At 41.8% G+C, this 24338-nt stretch overlaps 1 long non-coding RNA gene across 1 annotated transcript; it reads left to right on the top strand.

Moving 5' to 3' along the window:
* Positions 1-284: 284 nt before the first annotated feature.
* Positions 285-19008, top strand: LOC142664858 (uncharacterized). Its single transcript, XR_012851395.1, has 3 exons — positions 285-770; positions 16401-16572; positions 18960-19008. It is a non-coding gene; the product is annotated as an uncharacterized LOC142664858 (long non-coding RNA).
* The last annotated feature ends 5330 nt before the right edge of the window (positions 19009-24338 follow it).

The following is a 24338-nucleotide window of genomic DNA, read 5'->3' as shown; positions in this document are numbered from 1 at the left end:
TATACATTATCTAGAGACGGAAAGGCATGCTATACATCATTTAAAGATAGGCAGTCATTTTATATATCCCCCTAAGGAAAGTAAGCCATGTTATACATAATCTAAAAAACAGGAAGCCATGGTATACATCACCTAGAGACAGGAAGCCATGTTATACATCACCTAGAGACAGGAAGCCATGTTATACATCACCTAGAGACAGGAAGCCATGTTATACATCACCTAGAGACAGGAAGCCATGTTATACATCACCTAGAGACAGGAAGCCATGTTATACATCACCTAGAGACAGGAAGCCATGTTATACATCACCTAGAGACAGGAAGCCATGTTATACATCGCCTAGAGACAGGAAGCCATGTTATACATCGCCTAGAGACAGAAAGCCATGTTATACATCATCTAGAGACAGGCAACCATGTTATACGTCATCTACAGACAGGAAGCCATGTTATACAGTATTTAGAGACAGCAAACAATGTTATACATAACCTAGAGAAACAGTGTGAGAAAAAATATATATACTGTAAATATATGTGAAAATATATATTTTTAAAATGGAAGTAAAAAAGCACTACTTCATCCGGACGGTAGAAAAGAAATTGGTTAGGTATTAATATAGTATTTATTAATGTAACGCGTTTCAGAACCGGACTGGCGCCTTCATCAGACCTAATACATCGCATCACATTGGCCAGGAAGCAGCAGCAACTTCATCAATTTTATGCCTTCAAACGGTGTTGTGCCTGGATACTGAACAACTGTCCCAGGTGAGGATATTTCCTACACCTGGTTTACCCATTCACCTTTGTTTTGGGATTCTGCACCATGAGGCGCTTCTCTTTTTGATTTATTTCAGTTATCAAAGATAACCTAGAGAAAGGCAGCCATGTATACATCATCTAAAGACAGACAGCCATGTTATAAGTCACCTAGAGAGATGCCGCCATAAACTACAAGAAAATACTAGCACACAGTGAAGTAGTTGTAGTTGTTGCAACAATAATAATAATAATAATAATAATAATTATTATTATTTCACTCATTATTAGTCCTCTTCAGGTAACTCATTGATGTGTCCTGTGTGCTGATACAGCACATGTATGTAATGTAATCCTGTTGCTAACTGAATGCCAAAGGTCACATGACATGTGGGGGTATCACATAACTGACGCCATGTTTATCCCCTTTTCAGTTAGCCTGTGAATGCATTACACAGCACTGATCCATGAACTAATCCATGGGCTATACCATTCTACTGTGCAGACAGAGGTCATCTACACTGATATATGAAAGTTGTGTGTGCAGAATTTTGAATACGTGTATATTAGGGAATTACATTTTTACCTATTTTATAAATAAATAAGTACAAATTAAAAATTGGAATAACCATTTAATCTTTAGTTGTGTGTGAACCTTATAACTTGAAATGTCTCTCAACCAATTTGTGAAATTCAAAGGATCTGAACCATTCTTTGGGGCTTACTATTTCTGGTCAAACATTTATCGCAATTATGCACGATTCTGGCCGGCTGCTTCTCTGCAGATTTCTGAAGTAGTAGAGGCTTCCAGTCTATTATAGGGCAGTAGGGTCAACACATACTGCTTCTCCTGGTAAAAATGGAGTTACGTACAGTATGTTTTTCCTTAAGATGCCTGTGGACAGGACCAGAATAAAAGGAAGACAATTAGGACAATTGTCCAAGTGCCTTAACCAACTAGAGGCCTTCACCTTCCAGTCACTGCCGACAGAAAGATATAAGAGTCTGCAAAGTTTTATGAATATGTGGTAGAACAGGGGATTGTGTAGCTTTTACTAATATTTTTTTACTAGGGGTCAGAGCTTTACTTTCCTTATTTGGAGCCAGGGCTGGCCTTCGGATAGATGGCTTCCCATGTGAAATTATCTTTGGGCGCCCAACCCCATCATAAAAAATATGCTCCATAAAAACTATAATGCCCTATATAGTGCCCCCACACTGTATAATGCCCCGTTAGTGCCCCCATACAGTATAATAATAATAATAATAGTATTTCACAATATAATATATTATGACCCCTTTAAGGACACAGTATTTTGTCCGCTAATTGTGCCCACACAGTATTATGCCCCCTAAGTGGCACACACAGTATATTGCCCCCTGTAGTGCCCCTACACAGTATAATGTCTGCTTAGTGGCGTCCACATAGTATAATGCCCCCTCCCCTGGCTGCCACACACAGCCCCCCCTTGTAGATAGTGCCCCCTGTAGATTGTGCAATACAGTCTCCCTGTAGACAGTGCCATAATCCCCCACCTCCTCCTTGTAGACAGTGCCATAATCCCCCACCTCCTCCTTGTAGAGAGTGACATACATCCCCCCACCTCCCCCTTGTAGGTCGTGCCATGCATTTCCCCACCTCCCCCATTTACACAGAGCCATACAACTCCCCACTTCCCCCTTGTAGACAGTGTCCCCCAAAAAAATAATATTTGTACTTACTTAGGCCCCGTTCTAATGACAAACTGAGCTGCTCCACAACGGGATCCTTGTTTAAGCCAGCGTTTTCCTGTAGCCTAGTACAGAGTTTCGCAACCTTTTCAGACTGAAGGCACAGCTGGAAAAAAAAAATTCCTCAGGGTACCCCTACTAAAAATTGTTTAGAGAAAGACAGAAAACGGCTAAAAACAAGCACTACACTCTTAGTTTTTTGTAAGGCAGAAAAAAATCTGCCTCAAAATTCCTTCAATTGACATTTTTTTTGGGCGTTCTTATTAGGCCGTTGAAGCTAATGCAAAAGACGCAGCAAAAAAAGCACTCCAAACGAGTGCCGCAGGTATTTTCTGCCTCCTAATAATTTCAATTAGAGGTCAGAGGTGGAAACCACTTGAAGACCATCAACACCCCACTCACAGTAAAATAACCATCAGCCTACCATTCACAGTAAAATGACCCTCAGCCCACCACTCACAGTATACTGACCATAAGCCCCCCACTCACACTAAAATGACCATCAGCCCCCCACTCACACTAAAATGACCATCAGCCCCCCACTCACACTAAAATGACGATCAGCCCGCCACTCACAGTAAAATAACCATCAGCCCCCACTCACAGTAAAATGACCATCAGCCCGCCACTCACAGTAAAATTACTATGAACCCCTCACTCACAGTAAAATGACCATCAGCCCGCCACTCACAGATTCCCCCGTGTAGGTAGTGCCACACAGCAACCTTGTAGATAGTGCCACACTGCCCCTTGTAGATAGTGCCACACAGCCCCTTGTAGGTAGTGCCAGACAGCCCCCTTGTAGATAGCACCCCCCTTCCTGTAGATAGCGCCACTGTAGCTCCTTGAGGGAGCGGAATCCCCCTGTGGCCTGGGATTCCACTCTTGGACGGAGCTCTTGATGTCTCTGTCTATTATGGACAGTGACGTCAAGGGCTTCTCCTGGAGTGGAATCCCTGGTCATAGTATCGGCAACACTGTGGACATGGATTCCGCTTCAGGAGTTGCCCCTGATGTCACTGTCCATATATGGACAGAGACATTAAGCGCTCTGTCCAAAAGTGGAATCCCCGGCCACAGGGGGATGGCCGGGGATTCTGAATGAAGCAGGGGAAGAGAGCTAATGCCTTTGTTGCCAGCATTGCTAACTAGAAGACATCTGTTTATTGCCATATGGAGCTGTAGATAAGCAGCTGATAGACACCTCAAACATGTTAAAACCCGAATATGGAATGGGGCTCTTCAATCAATATTTCGCCCAAGGGCCTTTTTCAACCTTGATCCGGCCCTGCCTGTACAATATTAGAAGGTAATATTGACAGGAGACTGTGAGCTAAGAACTGGCTAGATACCTGCAATAACTGGGCCGAAATACTTTACTTTACATCAGACCTACTTGATGCAATATGGATGTGAAAGACACTATGGCGGCACGCATAGGAAGCGGTTACTCAAATATATACCATGGCTGTATAAAAATATGTCATTGTTAGGGAGTATTATCGCGTGCTGCCACCCTTTGCGGTGGTCAGGCTTTGTCACTACTGGGCACAGGAATGACATTGAACTCTATGGTTTCCTGTTGGAATGAGACAGGCAATCATTGGCATTTGTGTCTACAGTACTTGTATTAAATATACTTATACAACTATTTATTATTTGTTTGATTCTAAAATGAAATTTCCATCATTTATGTTGCTAGATTTTTGACTATAAAGCAGCAAGTTCTATTTAATAAACTATAGAGCGCTGAACTCTACCGCGCGCGGTTTGTGTTTTACACAAAAAACAAAAGGCTCCCGGTGTGACCATTAAATAGGGGAAACCTTTTTCCTCTTTATATTTGGGTAAAATAACAATATGTAGTCCATTAATCTTACTGTATGAAACAGCTAACCTTGGACAAAGGCATCTTTCCCACGGCAAATGAGAAGATACGTCTTCTGCATATTTGATTATTGATTCTGCTTTATTTTATATTGTAGTTCTTTCCTTATGGTGCTTAAAGTTAATTAACACAGATTGAATAGTTTATGCTGTGTTGATCAGAAAAGAGAAATCAGGTTAAACTCTTAATAAGCGCTGTAAATAGCACTATATTTATCATACTTTAATTTTAATTACACAACTAGAGTATTTTGAAATCTGCATGAACCACTTGTATATTGTATCATTTGTAAATTATTAAGAAGGCCCAAGAGCTGTCATGCAGTGCTTGCTAGCGCACGTTGAGGGGAAGCTGTAGCTTGTAGCAGTCATAATTTAATCCTCTTAAGTATTACATACGTAGATTTGCTTACACAATACTCATGCAAGGAATAAACATTTTTTTGGCCCCTACAAAAAAAAAAAGAAATTGCACGGCCTATATTTGAAGATCAGTTATTAATAAGAATACTTATATAAGGGGTAATACAAAGCACTCCAATGGGCATTTTGTTTTGCACAAATTCAACAGCTTATCTGCCTCTCATATACAAGTGGGTACTCACATTAGGGATTTGGGAACTACTCCCAGAAAAGTACTCTTTCCTTATTTTCTTGGATCCTTCATGGCTGTAGCTGAAGTGTAAAAACATTACTTAAAAATCCTGCCTACCATATTATTATAGGCCCATTTAGAAGATTTTCAGCTATTCCGCTGTCTGAGGTAAATGAGAAATGATTTTGCCCTTATTGATTATTACTGTCTGAGAAACATACAACATACTAGCTTTCTGCCTCTCCTGCCTCAAATGAAGATAAGACTATGCCCCCCCCCCCCATGTGATCTGGCAGGATTGTGCCAACGATGGTGAGTACTATTGCTGAATACAGGAAATGGAGCTTCTATCATCAGACAGCAGCTCCCTCTACACATTACATGAAGCATTGACAAAAAGAAAACAAACAGTTTACTATATAAACCTCATGTACATGCAAAAGCCACGTGCATGGAGACTGTACAGCAGTACATGTAGCAATAGGCACCCCAGGTGACACCAAAATGGAGCCTCGGCATAGAACCTAATTCCTTCTCACAGATTCAGAGACACACACAGTATATATATATATATATATATATATATATATACACACAGTATATATATATATATATATATATATATATATATATATATATATATATATACACAGTATATATATATATATATAATATATATATATATATATATATATATATATATATATATATGTATATATATATATATGTATATGAGGCCTGTGACAGAAAATTATATGATATATAGTGAAAAAGACTAGTAATAAAGCTCTGGATCTATGCCACTCATCGAGAATTGATACAAAGACACTTTTTAACTGGTTACTATACCATTGTGACACCAAGAGCTAAATACTCTCACATGACAACATGGTGAAACTAGCCTCAGATTACTAGGTCACCAGATGCAATGCAAAGTATATAGAAATGTGAATTATCAGATACCCTCATCAAATAAAGTATTGATGACACTTTAGTGGCATAAAAAAGCCGCATATTTAGGCACACAACTTTTTTTGCACAAAAATTTGCAACTTTTTCCATTTTCACGCTGCAATTGGAATTTTGACTGACAGATTTATTGGCTTTTACGTCAGAAAGTGTTGCAAATTCTAGAGGGAATCTACGTCAGCTCTGAGCTGCCGTAGATTTCAAAGTCAGGCACATAGACAGTCCAAGATGCGACTTATTTATTAAAGAGCCTCTGTCACCAGATTATAAGTGCCCTATCTCCTACATAATCTGATCGGCGCTGTAATGTAGATAACAGCAGTGGTTTTTATTTTGAAAAACAATCATTTTTGAGCAAGTTATGAGTTAGTTTAGATTTATGCTAATGAGTTTCTCAATGGACAACTGGGCGTGTTTTTACTTTTTACCAACTGGGTGTTGTGAAGAGGAGTGTATGAGTCTGACCAATCAGTGACTAATCAGTGTCTTGCACTTGTCATTGTTCCAGCCCAGCATGATCCACAGCACAGTGTGATTGTGCAGTGAAATAAGTAAACACGCCCAGTTGCTAAAAACACAATACACGCCCAGTTGGAAATAAGAGAAAACACGCCCAGTTGTCCATTAGAAAGTCTCATTTGCATAAATATAAGATTGCTCATAATTTAGCCAAAAATTATTGTTTTTTTAAAAAAAAAAACAACACGTTACTGTTATCTACATTGCAGCGCCGATCACATGCAATAGGAGATAGGGATTTGATAATCTGGTGACAGAGCCTCTTTAAGAGGTATGCACCGCTCAATAAATTACTCGCATCTTACTCCTTCAGGCGTCTGACTAAGACTGCCATATGAAACGCCAGTCTTGTGTAAGTTATTTGCTTGTAATGTAATGTCATGCAACATATATTAAAATACACATTTCTGAAAAAACTACTTATTGTATTTATATCTACAATTTCTTTTTTCCCCAGCAAGGGATCTTTACTTTTGATATTCGGTGTTTAAATAAAATGTAACGTGCTTCTGTCCAAATAGGCGAAAAGCAATTCTTTGAGCACACCACAATTGACTTAATTGGAAATGTAGCTATGATTGACAACCACATTACACTGCGACTGCTCAATCACATGATGTGTATAAATACAGTGTATATATATATATATATATATATATATATATATATATACACTGCATATATACGGTATATACCTCAATAATGAGACCTAATTGGGGCCGGATTATCGAATACTTTGGTACTTTGGATTATCGGCTGATCATGGAAAAGTATATAAACTTCACTTGTAAAGCTAGAGAACCATCAGGAAGAAAGCCCAAAATAACATTTTAACCCAAAATCTGCTACTATTCTGTAGTTTGAATTTCCTAATTGGTTATCTGTCTTTTGTTTGGAAACATGTTTTGTGCCAGATACTTTAACATTCAGCCTCCCTGATCTCTGCCGTTAGGCTGGTAGTGGGACTGCGACTGTGTGTTATACATGTTGCCCCACTGTTGATCTCAATTGATCTTTTAATGTATTTATGCCAGATAACTAGGTTTTGAGAGTTATGTAAAAGATAACACAGCTGTTGCTTTCCACTACACACAGTGAATGGCGGCAACGTTTGAATCTACTATAATTTAGCAAAACATCTTTTCTCATTTAGTCTGATTACTGACTCCAGCTCCAGGTGACAGTGATGGGATCCACATTCACCTCATCATAAGAAAATTACCTCATGGATTTGTTTAAATGTTGTTAAGTGTACCCAGCAGCTTATCTGCAAAAGACGACGCTGTCTTCATGAACACCTGTCCCTAAGGTGTTTAATCTAAGACAGCGGTCTCGAACTTGTGGCTCTCCAGCTGTTGCAAAACTACAACTCCTAACGTGCCCTTACAGCCTACCGCTGATCTTTGAAAATAATTAACACTTTTCTGTCTTCATTTCAGACTATTCTCATTTTGTGAGCTCAGATACAAGAAGTATGAGTAGATGGTGTCGTTGTCCACTTTCTTCAATGCTCACCTGAGAAACCCAACGCCGTTTTTTGAGATTATCTGTCTCATGTCCTGTTGCCACAGCTCATCACCTCGTGTTGTCTTATCTACACTTATAAATTTGTGTATGTAATGGTTCACCTATAGAATGTCTCCTTCAGAAATGATTCTGCTGGTACAGAATGCTCCGAGGTGGAGGTGCTATAGGGGGTGCAGAGGTAGTAGTCGCATATGAGCTCTAAAGCATGAGGGGCCCAAACGGCCCATCTGCCACCAAAAAAGACAATATTATTAATGCCACACGGTGGTTGGGAGGCAATGTTACAGATTTTGCATCAGTGCCTAGAAGCTTAAAGGGTAACAAGACATTTAAAAACTTTTTACATGTCATAGAGATATGTCAGAAGTTTCGATCGGTAGGCGAGCGAGCACTGAGACCCTTACTGATTGCTAAAACGAAGCTGCAGAATCATTCGGTTAGCGCTGTGCCGCTTAGTTTCTGATTGGCTTTTCTCAGAAAGCCTAGTGAGCGATGTAGGGGCTCAATAGAAAGTCTATGAGTCCGTATATCGCTCACTTGACTCTCTGAGGAAAGCCGATCAAAAACTAAGTGGCACAGCGCTCACTCAAGTGCTTCTGCTGCTTTGTTTTAGCGATCAGTGGGAGTCGCATTGCTCAAACCCCCACTGATGAAAACTTCTGACATGTCACATCTTACCACCTCTTGGTGCTGAAAGGTAATGTACACTATATGGTCAAAAGTATTTGGACACAACTCCTAATTATTCACTTCAGGCATTTCAGCCACACCCATTACAAACAGGTACATTAAATAAAGTTCACAGCTATGCAATCTCTATAGACAAGCATACTGAAGAGCTCAGTGACTTTAAACATGGCACTGTCTTAGGATCCCACCATTGCCAAAAGTTAGTTTATGAAATTTCTGATCTGCGGGATTTGCCCTAGTCAGCTGTATGTGCTATCATTGTGAAGTGGAAGTGTCTAGGAGTAAAAACAGCTTAGCCACGAAGCGGTAGACCACACAAACTGACGAATGGGGCCGCCGAGTTCTGAAGAACAAGGTGCATAAAACTCACCTACCTCTTAACTCACTACAGAGTTCCAAACTTTCTCTAAATGTGACATGAGCACAAGAACTGTGTGCTGGGAGGCTCAAAAAATGAGTTTCCATGGTTGAGCAGCTGCACATAAATATAAGATCACCAAGCAAAATGCTAAGCGACAGCTGGAGTGGTGAAACGCTACTGGACTCTTGAGCAGTGGAAACATGTTCTCTGGAGTGATGAATCCCGTTTCCCTATCTGGCAGTCTGATGGATGAATCTGGATTTGGAGGATGAAAGGAGAATGCTATCTACCGGAATTCATAGTGCCTACTGTGAAAACTTGTTTTTTAAGGTTTGTGCTAGGCCCCTTATTTCCAGGGAAGGGTAATGTGAATGCTAGAGCATACAAAGTAAATTTGAAACAATTGTATGCTTCCAAAGTTCTGGCAACATGAGGGCTCTTTCCTGTCCCAGCATTACTCTGCCCCTGTGCACAAAGCCAGATCCATAAAGATATGGTTTGACGAACTTGGTGTTGAGGAGCTCGAGTGGCCTGCACAGTCCTGACCTCGACCCCATTAAACACCTTTGGGATGGACTATAATGACAATTGCGAGCCAGACCTTCTTGTCAAAAATCAGTGCCTGACCTCACACATACTCTTTAGTCTGACTGGGCAGAAATTCCCACAGACACGCTGCAAAATCAAATGAAAGTCTTACCAGAAGAGTGGAGGTTGTTATAGCCACAAAAAGGGGCCCAACTCTATATTAATGCCCATGGTTTTGGAATAGGATGTCTAGCAAGCTTATATAACATAGCTTATATAAGTGTGATGGTCATTTGAAGTTAGATGATGTTATTGTAAAAAAAAATTAGGTGTTGAGACTATCTATATAAAAAATCTTGAAATATTTCAGTTCTCACACAGGCCACTAGAGCACACAAAAGGCTCAAATTTCTTGTTTTCTGTTCACTTGTCAGCTTTGCTGTGGAGACCATGACAGAGTCAGCAGGGAGCAGAGGATTTAATGACAGCTCTATTGTTCTGCTGAAGACCTAGCTACAGCAGGATGGCAATTATATACTTTATACACAGATAAGACTCTATATGAGGCTCCCCTGACATTCTGATTTTTGTGTGAAGTGGCAGTACTCTATCTCTTCCTTGACAATGTAAGGGTATGTTCACACGCAGTGACCAAAAACGTCTGAAAATACGGAGCTGTTTTCAGGCGAAAACATCTCCTGATTTTCAGATGTTTTTGTAGCAACTCGCGTTTTTCGCGTCGTATTTTACGGCCGTTACTGGAGCTGTTTTTCAATGGAGTCAATGAAAAACGGCTCCAAAAACATCCCAAGAAGTGACATGCACTTCTTTTTCGCGGGCCTCTTTTTACGCGCCGTATTTTGACAGCGACGCGGGGAACAGACCACCATAAAACCCATTGAAAGCAATGGGCAGAAGTTTGTAGGCGTATTAGGGGCGTTTTTTCAGGCGTAATTCGAGGCGTAAAACGCCCGAATCATGTCTGAAAACACTGCGTGTGAACATACCCTAACAGTGTATTAACATTTCTGTGACAATTATCTACCATTCATTGTAGCTGCCAAAAATCTCACAGACCCTAATGCACTGTATACATACAATACAGAAAAGAATTGTGTGTCTCCAATATGGCCAGGGAAGTTTTAAAAACCAAAAATAAATAGACACAATATTTAAAAAATGTACAAAAATAATGGAAGAAATATATTAAGACTGGCGGTTCAATCACCAGTCCTAAACTAATTTACTTTGGCAGGAAATACACCAAAATTATTAATCTCTTAACCTCTTAAATGTGGAGCATCTGTAACTGCCCAACTGACAGAAATGCAAATTTTTGACTGCTGTGATCAGGTGTAGATTTGTGCCATAACTTATGCCAGTTTCTATATGGTAAATATGTTGCTTTGTTGATGGCCCCACCCCTCTTATTAAACCACGCCCCTTTTTGCCACTTTTAGGAAGCGCCGAGAGAATAAATTGCACATTTTAGTGGAACCATGGCGTGCGCCAATCTTTTTTTCCCCAGAAAACTAGCAAAAATATTTTAATATATTCCCCATTATTTATTTTCTACAGAGTTACGCCTAATTAATTAACCTAAAATGTGAAATATGAGAAATTACCTTTCCTTTAAACATGACACCACTTAAAGGGACACTAACTTTTCAAACAACTTATGCTTATCTAATAGTATACCTGATATATATCAGCTTTGTAATTTGCATAATATTAAAATTCAGTTGTTTTAACCATGCACATTCTGTGTGCAGTTACTGCCACTAGGTGTCTATCTTTCTGTAATCTGCTATCCACGTCCTGGTGTCAAGCAAAATCAGTCCTTAGGTGCAGACAGACTGCAGAAGGTGGGGGTGTGTCTATTCACTGCCAATGACTGTCTATGGAGAGGGGCGGGAGAGCAGAAGAAGGGAGCAGGTAGAGAAAGAGTCACAGATACGCTGCCTCTACAAGTTTATAGAGAGGAAAGGGGCAGAAATAGGAGCAAGGAAAGAAAGAGACACATACACTCTGCCTTAACAAGACTGAGAGGGGCGGGGTCAGAAGGAGCAGAGTAACTCAGACATAGACATGCTGCCCATACAAGTCTGTTGAGAAGGGAGGAGGAGCAAAGTGAGAAAGACACATACACAGACGTGCTGCAGCTTCCTGGTAAGTGTTAGGGTATGTGCACACGACCTCTTTTCAGACGTAATGGAGGCATTTTACACCTCGAATTACGCCTGAAAAGATGGCTCCAATACGTCGGCAAGCATCTGCCCATTGCTTGCAATGGGTCTTACGATGTTCTGTGCAGACGAGCTGTCATTTTACACGTCGCTGTCAAAATATGGCGCATAAGATGACGGCTCGTCAAAAGAAGTGTAGGACACTTCTTGGGACGTTTTTGGAGCCATTTTCTCATAGACTCTATTGAAAACAGCTCCAAAAATGGCCGTAAAAAACGCTGCAAAAACGCAGCGAAAAACGCGAGCTGTTCAAAAAACATCTGAAAATCAGGAGCTGTTTTCCCTTGAAAACAGCTCCGTATTTTCAGACATATTTTGTTAATCGTGTGAACATACCCTTAGGGTATGTGCACACGACCTCTTTTCAGACGTAATGGAGGCGTTTTACGCCTCGAATTACGCCTGAAAAGATGGCTCCAATATGTCGGCAAACATCTGCCCATTGCTTGCAATGGGTCTTACGATGTTCTGTGCAGACGATCTGTCATTGTACGCGTCGCTGTCAAAATACGGCACGTAAAATGACGGCTTGTCAAAAGAAGTGCAGAACACTTCTTGGGACGTTTTTGGAGACGTTTTCTCATAGACTCTATTGAAAACAGCTCCAAAAACGGCCGTAAAATAACGCGAGTTGCTCAAAAAACGTCTGAAAATCAGGAGCTGTTTTCCCCTGTTTTCAGACGTATTTTGTTAATCGTGTGAACATACCTGTAAAGGATCTGCCAGGCACAGCTTCGGGGTTAACTCCCATAGGTAATCAGTCTGCACCTGAATCTACGTCTCTGAGACTGACTCCACCACTCAGGATGGCAGGCTTAGGAGTGGGAGAGCCTATCGCAGCCTGGCCAGACGGAGCTAGCTCCCGCCCTCTGTCTATTTATACCTGCCTTTCCTGTTCCTCCTTTGCTTGTGATTCTTCTCGTGTGGTTTCCTGGCCCAGCTACAGCTCCTAACTATTTGATCCTGCTTCATACTGACCCTGGCTTACTGACTACTCTCCTGCTCTGCGTTTGGTACCTCGTGCTCTCCTGGTTTCACCACTCTGGTTGCTCACGGTGTTGCCGTGGGCAACTGCCCCTTTCCCTTTGCTTTGTATTCCCTTGTATGTTTGTCTCGTGCACTTACTGAGCGTAGGGACCGCTGCCCAGTTGTACCCCGTCGCCTAGGGCAGGTCGTTGCAAGTAGGCAGGGACAGAGTGGCGGGTAGATTAGGGCTCACTTGTTCGTTTCCCTACCCCCGTCGTTACAATACCCTTACTGTCTTACCCTAGTGATATATTCTCAGCTACACTGCTCATTACTGCTGTGTAATGTCCTCTATGCTGCGGCAACTTTTATATATATATATATATATATATATATATATATATATATACACTACCGTTCAAAAGTTTGGGGTCACCCAGACAATTTTGTGTTTTCCATGAAAACTCACACTTATATTTATCAAATGAGTTGCAAAATGACTAGAAAATATAGTCAAGACATTGACAAGGTTAGAAATAATGATTTTTATTTCAAGTAATAATTTTCTCCTTCAAACTTTGCTTTCGTCAAAGAATGCTCCATTTGCAGCAATTACAGCATTGCAGACCTTTGGCATTCTAGCTGCTAATTTGCTGAGGTAATAGGGAGAAATTTCACCCCATGCTTCCAGAAACCCCTCCCACAAGTTGGATTGGCTTGATGGGCACTTCTTGCATACCATACGGTCAAGCTGCTCCCACAACAGCTCTATGGGGTTGAGATCTGCTGACTGTGCTGGCCACTCCATTACAGATAGAATACCAGCTGCCTGCTTCTTCCCTAAATAGTTCTTGCATAATTTGGAGGTGTGCTTTGGGTCATTGTCCTGTTGTAGGATGAAATTGGCTCCAATCAAGCGTTGTCCACAGGGTATGGCATGGCGTTGCAAAACTGAGTGATAGCCTTCCTTATTCAAAATCCCTTTTACCTTGTACAGATCTCCCACTTTACCAGCACCAAAGCAACCCCAGACCATTACATTACCTCCACCATGCTTGACAGATGGCGTCAGGCACTCTTCCAGCATCTTTTCAGTTGTTCTGCGTCTCACAAATGTTCTTCTATGTGATCCAAACACCTCAAACTTCGATTCGTCTGTCCATAACACTTTTTTCCAATCTTCCTTTGTCCAATGCCTGTGTGCTTTTGCCCATATTAATCTTTTCCTTTTATTAGCCAGTCTCAGATATGGCTTTTTCTTTGCCACTCTGCCCTGAAGGCCAGCATCCCGGAGTCGCCTCTTCACTGTAGACGTTGACACTGGCGTTCTGCGGGTACTATTTAATGAAACTGCCAGTTGAGGACCAGTGAGGCGTCTATTTCTCAAACTAGAGACTCTAATGTACTTGTCTTGTTGCTCAGTTGTGCAGCGGGGCCTCCCACTTCTCTTTCTACTCTGGTTAGAGCTTGTTTGTGCTGTCCTCTGAAGGGAGTAGTACACACCGTTGTAGGAAATCTTCAGTTTCTTGGCAATTTCTCGCATGGAATAGCCTTTATTTCTAAGAACAAGAATAGACTGTCGAGTTTCACATGAAAGCTCTCTTTTTCTAGCCATTTTGAGAGTTTAATCGAACCCACAAATGTAATGCTCCAGATTCTCAACTAGCTCAAAGGAAGGTCAGTTTTATAGCTCCTCTAAACAGCAAAACTGTTTACAGCGGTGCTAACATAATTGGACAAGGGTTTTCAAGTGTTTTCTAATCATCCATTAGCCTTCTAACACAGTTAGCAAGCACAATGTACCATTAGAACACTGGAGTGATGGTTGCTGGAAATGGGCCTCTATACACCTGTGTAGATATTGCATTAAAAACCAGACGTTTGCAGCTAGAATAGTAATTTAGCACATTAACAATGTATAGAGTGTATTTCTGATTAATTTAATGTTATCTTCATTGAAAAAAACTGTGCTTTTCTTTAAAAAATAAGGACATTTCTAAGTGACCCTAAACTTTTGAACGGTAGTGTATATATATATATATATATATATATATATATATATAGATCACATAAACACAAGAGTTTGAGCAGCACATTCCTACAAAATGAAACAAAACGTGTATGCAGGTACAAGAACGCCTGTGACTGCAAATTTATACAGCACACAAAAAAATTGCGACAGCACACTGTGAATACCAATGTCACCTAAACCGCTAAATATAAATAAATAAATATGCATTACTGCTAAATCTACTTACAATAGGGAGGTTCTTAGTGCGCATTTTGATCAAATTGTGTTTGCCCACCTGCCACGACAAGGCGTCCTCCATAGGTGGGGACCTACTCTGCACATACACCCAGGACGTTCTTGAACCTGTATACATGTTTTGTTTCATTTTGCAGGAATATGCTGTTCAAACTTTTGTGTTTATGTGATTCATATATGTGGGGTTAGTGACTGCCTTCATTTTTGATCTTGCACTTCTCCCATTCTGCCCTTAGTGATTTTAATTAGTTTAATGCTGGTTCCTACCATCCCCACATATATGTAAGCTTAGTCCCAAGCTTAGTCCCAGTTCTGGGTGTATGTGCAGAGTAGGTCCCCACCTATGGAGGACGCCTTGTTGTGGCAGGTGGGCAAACACAATTTGATCAAAATGTTCGCTAAGAACCTCCCTATTGTAAGTAGATTTAGCATGTAATGCATATTTATGTATATTTAGCGGCTTAGGTGACATTAGTGTTCACAGTGTGCTGTCGCCATTTGTCATCTGCTACGCCAAGCATCAACTGTGCCTGCTTCACCCCGTGTCTGCTACTCCGAGTACCTGCCTGATCTTCTACCCAGGTACCCATATCCGGGAGACTGTTATTTACTTTTGTTTGGACAGATGCTTCTCCGCTACGGCGGAGCAGCCTAGTGGGTCCAAATACCCCACAGCCGTGACACCCATGCCTAGAAGTACAGAGAGTCCACATGAGTGTGACATAGGTACAAAGAAAATAGTATTGCATCACTTCTTGTCCTAATGAAATATCATCTTGAGATCATCATAGTTACATCAGACACTAATCAAGAGGATTAGCTAAACTTTGTTTGTGCATTAACAATAATGAAGGAAAGAGTAATTGCAAGAATCAAAAGGGTTGAAATGATTTCTAGTACATAACGCACAGTATGTTGCTGAAGTGATGTTAGAGAAATTGTGTCAAGGTGCCTGCCTGTTGTGTTCAATTTAATCAAAAAACGACTTCTGTGTGGTTTTCATTTCTTAATTAGCATTAGTAAGTATGAATGATTGTTTAAATGTATTCAACCAAAATCACACTGTGAAAATAGCGCAAGTCTAAATGTATAAAGTGAAATAGTCGAGCATCTGTGTTACACTAAAGTGCTACCAATAATAGGAAGTTGTGCGTTTCTAAGTTTGAGTGATACAATACACAACCATCGACTGAATTACATATATTACAGCACTGCTATATTGTCACACAAAGAACATTCTTCCAAAACCGACTGTCAATTTAAATTCTACTATAATTTGCTATCACATGTTAATCCAGCAGTCGCATTGTAACCCATGACAACCAATAATGCTCTTTATTTTTCTAATTTTCAGAAGGAGATGGAAGACACTGATTGGTTGCCCTAATTTGTGCAGTGCGCAGGGGCAGCCTTACGCAAAATGGTGCCCTGTGCCATGGTAGTTCCTGTTGGTGACCTCCTCCTCCACATATGGTGTACAGTCCTACAGCGTACAGAACAAAAGAGCTGTCCCCAGAACCATTAATGTTTGTTAAATGTTTAATATAAGAGATTTGATCATGAAAAAAAAAAAAAAATTGAGTATTTGTCAAAAGAGTAAATAAGAATAATCTTTATTGGTATGCATAACAAAATAAATGGAAACACCAAACTATAATAAATCAAAAAGTGTAATATATCTTGAGGATTTGTCTGTCCAGGTTGTTTTTTTTTTTCTGTTTTTTTTTTAATAAACAGGTCAGTCAGTGTGTTTAGAGCAACTTTTTAATTAGTCTTTATTAAAAATTTTGTAACTTTTTTTAGATACAGTTGCTCTGTATTCTCTATACAAAGCAGCTGTATTGTTCACTATGACCTGAATCAGTCAGTCCCGCGGACCTGACGGGTTCAGTGTAAATGGGTCCTGCTTGTCTCTGACACACAGGATCCACCTGTAATCTATCACATCTAAGTTATCAATTTAGATATGATGGACTACAGGTGAATCCTGCATGTCAAGGACAAGCAGGACCCGCTGTCACTAAACCCATCAGTCCCGTGGACCTGATGAGGCTACATATAGCTCAAATATACACATATTCTGTATGCAGAATGCAGAGCAGCTGTATCTAAAAAAGTAAAACAAATTTTTAATAAAAGCTAATTAAAAAGTTACACCAAACTCACTGACTGACCCGTTTATGAGAAAAAAAATGCCCATCAAAGGATTACATAGCCTTTGAGACCACCCCTGAAAATAAGCTCCTAATTTGGAGTAAGATTATTTGTAAACTCCATCCAATTTTAAGGGACATCTTCTAGATTTATGCCTCATGCACACGACAGTACGCAGGTATGTCCTATCTTTTCACGGATCGGAGAATCGGGTCAGTTTTCATGGACCTGATTCACACGCTAAAGTGAATGGGTCCGTGAAAACTATTGGGTGCCACTCGGATGCCGTGAAAAACGACCCGTGTGCCTGAAATAAAAATATTTTGCATTTTATATGGAATAATGTACCTCATACTGTAAATTTTAAGAATATTAGAAATCACCTCAGAGCTCTGTGACCATGCAAGCTAAGTGTATTCATATAGGTCATGAAACCCTGAGGTGACGTCAAATATTCATATAATTTACAGTATGAGGTACATTATCTCATATTAACTCATAAATAATAAATTATAATTTGATTTCAGGCACAACCATATTTGGGGAAAATCTTACAATGTTATTAGGGGGTATAATATTCCTTATAATACACACCGCAACTGCTGCCAAACCTCTTTTTGAAGAGAAAAGGAGAGCATCCTGTATACCATTTGATTGATATGGAATACCCTTTTCATTGATTTATAGCAAGGGCGTAGCTATAGGGGTCGCAGCGGTCGCAATTGCCTGAGACCCCTCACACCAAGTCTATTCAAAGTTACTATAGTAACTGGGGTCTATGTAATAAACTACATGGGCCCTTGTTACTGTAGTAACAGTATACTTACCCTGCTCGTTCCGGAGCGCAGCGCTTCCCCAGACATGCGCCCAGAGCCGAAGAGAAGAGTAACTATAAGATTACTGTCTGCTGGGGCCCTGTAGCTAAGCCTACCATGTGGTAGGCTCAGATACAGGGTCCAGCAGACAGTATCACACATGGATATGGACATATGATTTTTGGAGCTCCCCGAGATATACCTGTGACGAATGCCATAAAGTTGCATGCGTCACCCATGGGCTCCCAGGCCTAATTCACATCTGCGTTGGAGGCTTCATTATGGGCCTCCGTCACAGATTCCACCGAAAATACCAGAAACAATAGCTCAGCATGCTGCCCCATTCTTTCCGGTGAGACCACGGACACCATGACGGAACCCATTAAAGTCAATGAAGTCAATGGGTTCCGTCGAGCGCTAGATGTCTCCTGCACTTCCGGCATTTTCGTTGTTCTGCTCCGCTGATGGAGCAGAACAACGGAATGCCGAACGCAGATGTGAACAGGGCCTTACCTGGTTACTAGCGATCATTCACCTACATTTGAAAGTAGGTAAATGACCGCTAATAACTCCTAGCGTAGGGACTCCTTTGTATCTGAAGGAGTCCCTGCACTAGGTTTTTTTAGTGGCACACACAACCGAGATGCGCCAAAATTCTGGTTTTACAAGCATCAAATAAAATTAAGCAGCGACAGCTCTAAGATGTTATTGGTTAGTTTACATTATGTGGTGCCCAGTTACCTCAGTTCATTGTCCTACTTTTAAAAGGCCAATGACCCGTGGATAACCCGGGACCACGTGATGTAAACTAACCAATGATAGCTTAAAACTGTCACTGCTTCGTTATCTGTCAAGGACCCAGGAAGCTAAGTATGATTTTTAATTAGCTTTTTTATGTGTTACTAATGTTTTTTTTTTTTGTTTTTGTGTTTTTTTTTTCACAGGCTCGGTTGTTGGACTACGTCGGATTCGAGGACTATTGCAATGATGCCATTTTTTGATTTTCAATAAAGTGGTTAACGAGAGTTGTGTAGTTTTTTTTTATTCCAACTATAATTTTTTTTTATATATCTGCGTATTATTTTAAACTTTATTACTACCACCTTAGTAATAGCCACTGGCTGATTGACAGCGTCCATTACTAATGGGGGGATTAGTGTTAGCCTGTGCAGTGGCTGACACTAACCCCCATTATTACCCCGCCACCAGGGGTACCGTGAGGATCCGGGTGCGATCCAGTACCTCACCAGCTGTAGTGATGGCTGGGTACTGGGTACTAAGGCGGCGCAGGCTGGTATTATTAGACTGGGAAAGGACAGACACCGTGGCCCCTCCCACCCTGGTAATGCTAGCCTGCTGCTTTGTTGTATCTGGCTGGTAATGGAAAAAAGGGGGGAACCCACATCATTTAAAGAACAAAAGAACACACAAAATTTTTTTTAACACATAAAAGGCTCCATGTATTGAACTAAAATGTTGCACGAGCGCTATTGAAAGCTACTTTTTTCCCCTTGATTTGGAGCGCTGCCTATTTTTGGACACATATTGGAGGATTTGGAACCGTGATCGGGTTCCCAGGGCGTGCACCCATCCATATTTTCAGGCTGGTGCTGCTGGACAGTGGACTTTATATATAAACACACAGATATATTTTTTTGGGGGGGACATATATATTGGGGTGTTTAAGACCTTAGAGATGCCCCTGGCTGCAGGTGCTGCATCATTTGGTCACTTTATATCGGCCATGAGAAGAAGTTGGGGAGGGGGCCCGAGAAGGACTTTTGCACTGGAGCCCATGAGCCTTTAGCTAAGCCCCTGGTCTGTAGCGTCTGTATTTTTATGTTCTACAGCAGCTGGGGCACAGAATTGTCTAATAGAAAGCAAAAGGAACTTCCTGCAGAAGGGATCTGTGGCAGGCTGATTCTGTAGGAAGAGAATTAGTTTCTACGTAGAGCCTCTCATCTCTGTATAATCCTCAAGCACTGACATTGGAATATGATATGTGATAAATGATATTTACAGACATGTGAATGGAAAATTTCCATTGTTGTGTATTATCAAGAAAGTAAAGCACAAGGTCAGGAATCATGGGGAACTTACAGTCTCCTATGGTGAAACAGTGTTTACATTGCACCCTCCTTCAGGACCTGTTCACATCTGCCTCAGTGTTTCCATTGTTCTGCGCTGTCAGAGGAGCAGAACAGCAAAAATACTGGACAGGTTTCTGTAATGGTGTCTGTGCTTTTACCGGAAACAATAGCGAAGCATGCTGCACTATGGTTTCCAGTATTTTCGGCCGGATCTGTGACGGTGGTCCCTACTGGAACATCCAACGCAGATGTGTCCAACGCAGATGTGTACTGTCTCCTCTCCTGTTGTGGAATTAAAAAAAGGAACAGTGAATGGAGCCTGAGATACAAATTCTCCCAGCAATAAAAATTATTTTCACATGACTTTATTTTGAAAAAAATAAAAATATTTTTTGCTAATTTCATTGTCATTTAAAGAAAGGAAGGAAAAATGAGAGGAAGAAGAGAAGGAAGGAGCAAAGCCGTAGCTAGGCTTTTCTTCAATGTGGGCAATGGTTCCATTAGCTGCCCCCATCCTTGTATCTATAAGGTAAAACGGCTTTTAGCATAACCCCACTCCGACACCTCGATGGACCCCTAGATATGCCCCTGGGAAGGAGAAAGGAAGGAAAAAGGAAAGTACGGGTAAAGGGTAGAAGAGAGGAACATCAGGTACGAAGGAAGAAAGAAAGAAAATAAATTAACTATACTCTGTAAATGTTGTAATTGCCTCATATATTGTTGAAATTAAGGAAACCTGCTCGTTGTGCCCTCTCATAAGTGGGACGCTACCTTTAAATCACAGTTGCAGATTCAACAAATGAAGAGCTTCTGTATATTTGTCTTGTAATTAGTTAATCATCTGCGAGGAGCTAATGTATTCTGTGTGACTAAGATTTGCACTTAATCACAGAGAGCTGGGTTATGAAGAAGTAAATAAAACAGCCCGACCCTCCTTTATCATTTTAGAAGCAAAAATACACAACTTTTCCAAATTAAATTAGAGAGATGATGCTCGGTGAGTAGCAGACGGCATAGGAATAATGAACTTTTATTTCACCACAAAATCAAATATTCAGGACTTCCATAAATGCTTTATAATGTTATTTTAAATTTGATAGTGCAGCAGAAACAAGTAGTCTGTTTAATGGCGTACTTTATTGGGGTCTTCTTTCTCAGGACCCCCAAGTGTTTGTGACTGGGAGAAGACTGTAATACTGTAAACCGCCGCTACAAGTGTGTCGCCGTTTTCCAGTATTGAGCAGATGATTATGACGAATACTTATTATGACGAAAATGTACATAATGGGCCGGAGCAGGTTAAATTTCTATGTGCATTGAAATTGGACACTGTGTCCAAACTGCTGATAATGATGTAGGTGCTATGATACAATGGATGAGCACTTACCTTTCGTGCATTGGTGACAGACTAGAACCTGTCCCCAAGTGAAAATCTACTCCTGTATGACAGACGAAGCTCCTAGTAGATTCAAGTGTCTGATTGAAGAGAGCGAGCACCGGGTGGCAGTGGGAATGCCAGGCGTTCATTGAGTGTTCATGGAGTTGGTGGGAAATGAGGAGTTTATATTATAAATAAGAAAACTAGTGATTGTGTAAAGGATCTGCCAGGCACAGCTTCGGGGTTAACTCCCATAATTAATCAGTCAGCACCTGAATCTACATCCCTGAGACTGACTCCAGCTTCCACCACTCAGGCTGGCAGGCTTAGGAGTGGGAGAGCCTATTGCAACCTGGCCAGACTCAGCTAGCTCCCTCCCTCGGTCTATTTAAGCCTGCCCTTCCTGTCCCTCGGTGCTTGTGATTCTTTTCGTGTGGTTTCCTGGCCCAGCTACAGCTCCTTCTATTTTGATCCTGCTCCATACAGACCCTGGCTTACTGACTACTCTTCTGCTCTTCGTTTGGTACCTCGCACACTCCTGGCTTGACTCGGCTCGTTCACCACTCTGGTTGCTCACGGTGTTGCCGTGGGCAACTGCCCCTTTCCCTTGCTTGTAGTCCCTTGTATGTTTGTCGTGTTTGTCGTGCACTTACTGAGCGCAGGGACCGCCGCCCAGTTGTACCCCATCGCCTAGGGCGGGTCGTTGCAAGTAGGCAGGGACAGAGTGGCGGGTAGACTAGGGCTCACTTGTCCGTTTCCCTACCCCCCGTCATTACATAATCACAAGCCCATACCTAGTCTACCCTGGTCCCTGACACCACTATGGACCCCCGTGAGACCCTGGCTCAGCAAATGCAGGGTCTCTCCCTACAGGTCCAGGCCCTGGCTCAGAGGGTCAACCAGCCTGATGCTACCTTGGTAGTTCCCCTCACCTCACCTCTTGAACCCCACCTCAAGTTGCCCGACCGGAGGGCTTTTCTCTCCTTTCGGGAGAGTTGTAGGCTTTACTTTCATTTAAAGCCTCATTCCTCAGGTTCTGAGAGCCAGCGGGTGGGTATAATTATGTCCCGTGTCCAGGAAGGGCCCCAATAGTGGGCCTTCTCCTTGGCTCCTGATGCCCCTGAACTTTCCTCCGTTGATTGTTTCTTTTCTGCTCTCGGACTTATTTATGACGAGACTGACAGGACTGCCTTTGCCGAGAGTCAGCTGGTGACCTTACGTCAGGGTAAGAGACCTGTTGAGGAGTATTGTTCTGACTTTAGGAAGTGGTGCGTAGCTTCTCGGTGGAATGACCCTGCCTTAAGGTGCCAGTTTAGGTTGGGTCTGTCGAATGCCCTGAAAGACCTGCTAGTTAGCTATCCCTCTTCTGACTCCCTAGACCAGGTTATGGCTTTAGCGGTACGACTTGACCGACGTCTCAGGGAACGACAACGTGAACGTTTATGTGTTTTCTCCTCCGACTCCCCCATGATGCCTCCCGAAGTTCCGTTGCTTCGTTCCTCCCCAAAAGACTCAGAGATACCTATGCAACTCGGGGCCTCCGTGTCCCCCCAACAACGTAGAGAATTCCGCAGGAAGAATGGTCTCTGCTTCTACTGTGGGGATGACAAGCATCAAGTGAACAACTGTCCTAAGCGTAAGAATGCAGCCAGAGAACTTCCGCGCCTAAGTGATCATCGGGGAGGTCACTTGGGCGCACAGGTATTTCCCGTAAATAGGAAACGTACTAAGATCTTGCTTCCCTTTCAGGTCTCTTTTGGTGGTAGGTCTGCTACCGGCAGTGCCTTCGTGGATTCAGGGTCCTCTACTAATATCATGTCTGTGGAATTTGCTATGTCTCTTGCTATGCCTCTGATTGATTTGCCTAAACCTGTCCCGGTAGTGGGTATCGACTCCACTCCTCTTGCTAATGGTTATTTTACACAGCATACCCCTGTTTTTGAACTCCTTGTTGGCTCCATGCATTTGGAGCAGTGCTCTGTACTGTTGATGCAGGGATTATTGTACGATTTGGTTCTAGGCCTTCCCTGGTTGCAGTTGCATAATCCCACGTTTGACTGGAATACTGGGGAGCTAACCAAATGGGGTAATGAATGTTTTACGTCATGTTTTTCTGTTAATTCTATTTCTCCCCCTGAGGAGGCGAACACGCTACCCGAGTTTGTTCAGGACTTCGCTGATGTTTTCTCTAAGGAGGCCTCCGAAGTGTTACCTCCTCATAGAGAATACGATTGCGCTATCGAATTGGTACCAGGAGCTAAGCTTCCTAAGGGTAGGTTATTTAATCTTTCTTGTCCCGAACGTGAAGCCATGAGAGAGTATATCCAGGAATGCCTGGCCAAGGGTTACATTCGTCCATCTACTTCTCCGGTAGGTGCTGGCTTCTTCTTCGTAGGGAAGAAGGATGGTGGTCTTAGGCCATGCATTGACTACCGTAGCCTGAATAAGGTCACGGTAAGGAACCAGTATCCCCTTCCTTTGATTCCTGATCTCTTCAATCAGGTTCAGGGGGCCCAATGGTTCTCTAAGTTGGATCTACGGGGGGCCTATAACCTTATCCTCATCAAAGAGGGGGATGAGTGGAAGACTGCGTTTAACACGCCCGAAGGCCATTTCGAATACCTCGTCATGCCCTTTGGGTTGTGTAATGCCCCTGCGGTCTTCCAGAATTTCATAAATGAGATTTTGAGAAATTACCTGGGGATATTTCTTGTAGTGTACCTTGATGACATACTGGTGTTTTCCAAGGACTGGTCCTCCCACATTGAGCATGTCAGGAAGGTGCTCCAGGTCCTTCTGGAAAACAAACTGTTTGCCAAAATAGAAAAATGTGTGTTTGGGGTACAGGAAATACC

Source organism: Rhinoderma darwinii, chromosome 12 (assembly GCF_050947455.1).
Source record: "Rhinoderma darwinii isolate aRhiDar2 chromosome 12, aRhiDar2.hap1, whole genome shotgun sequence".
Classification (NCBI taxonomy): Eukaryota; Metazoa; Chordata; class Amphibia; order Anura; family Rhinodermatidae; genus Rhinoderma; species Rhinoderma darwinii.
This window is presented reverse-complemented; position numbering and strand designations above follow the sequence as displayed.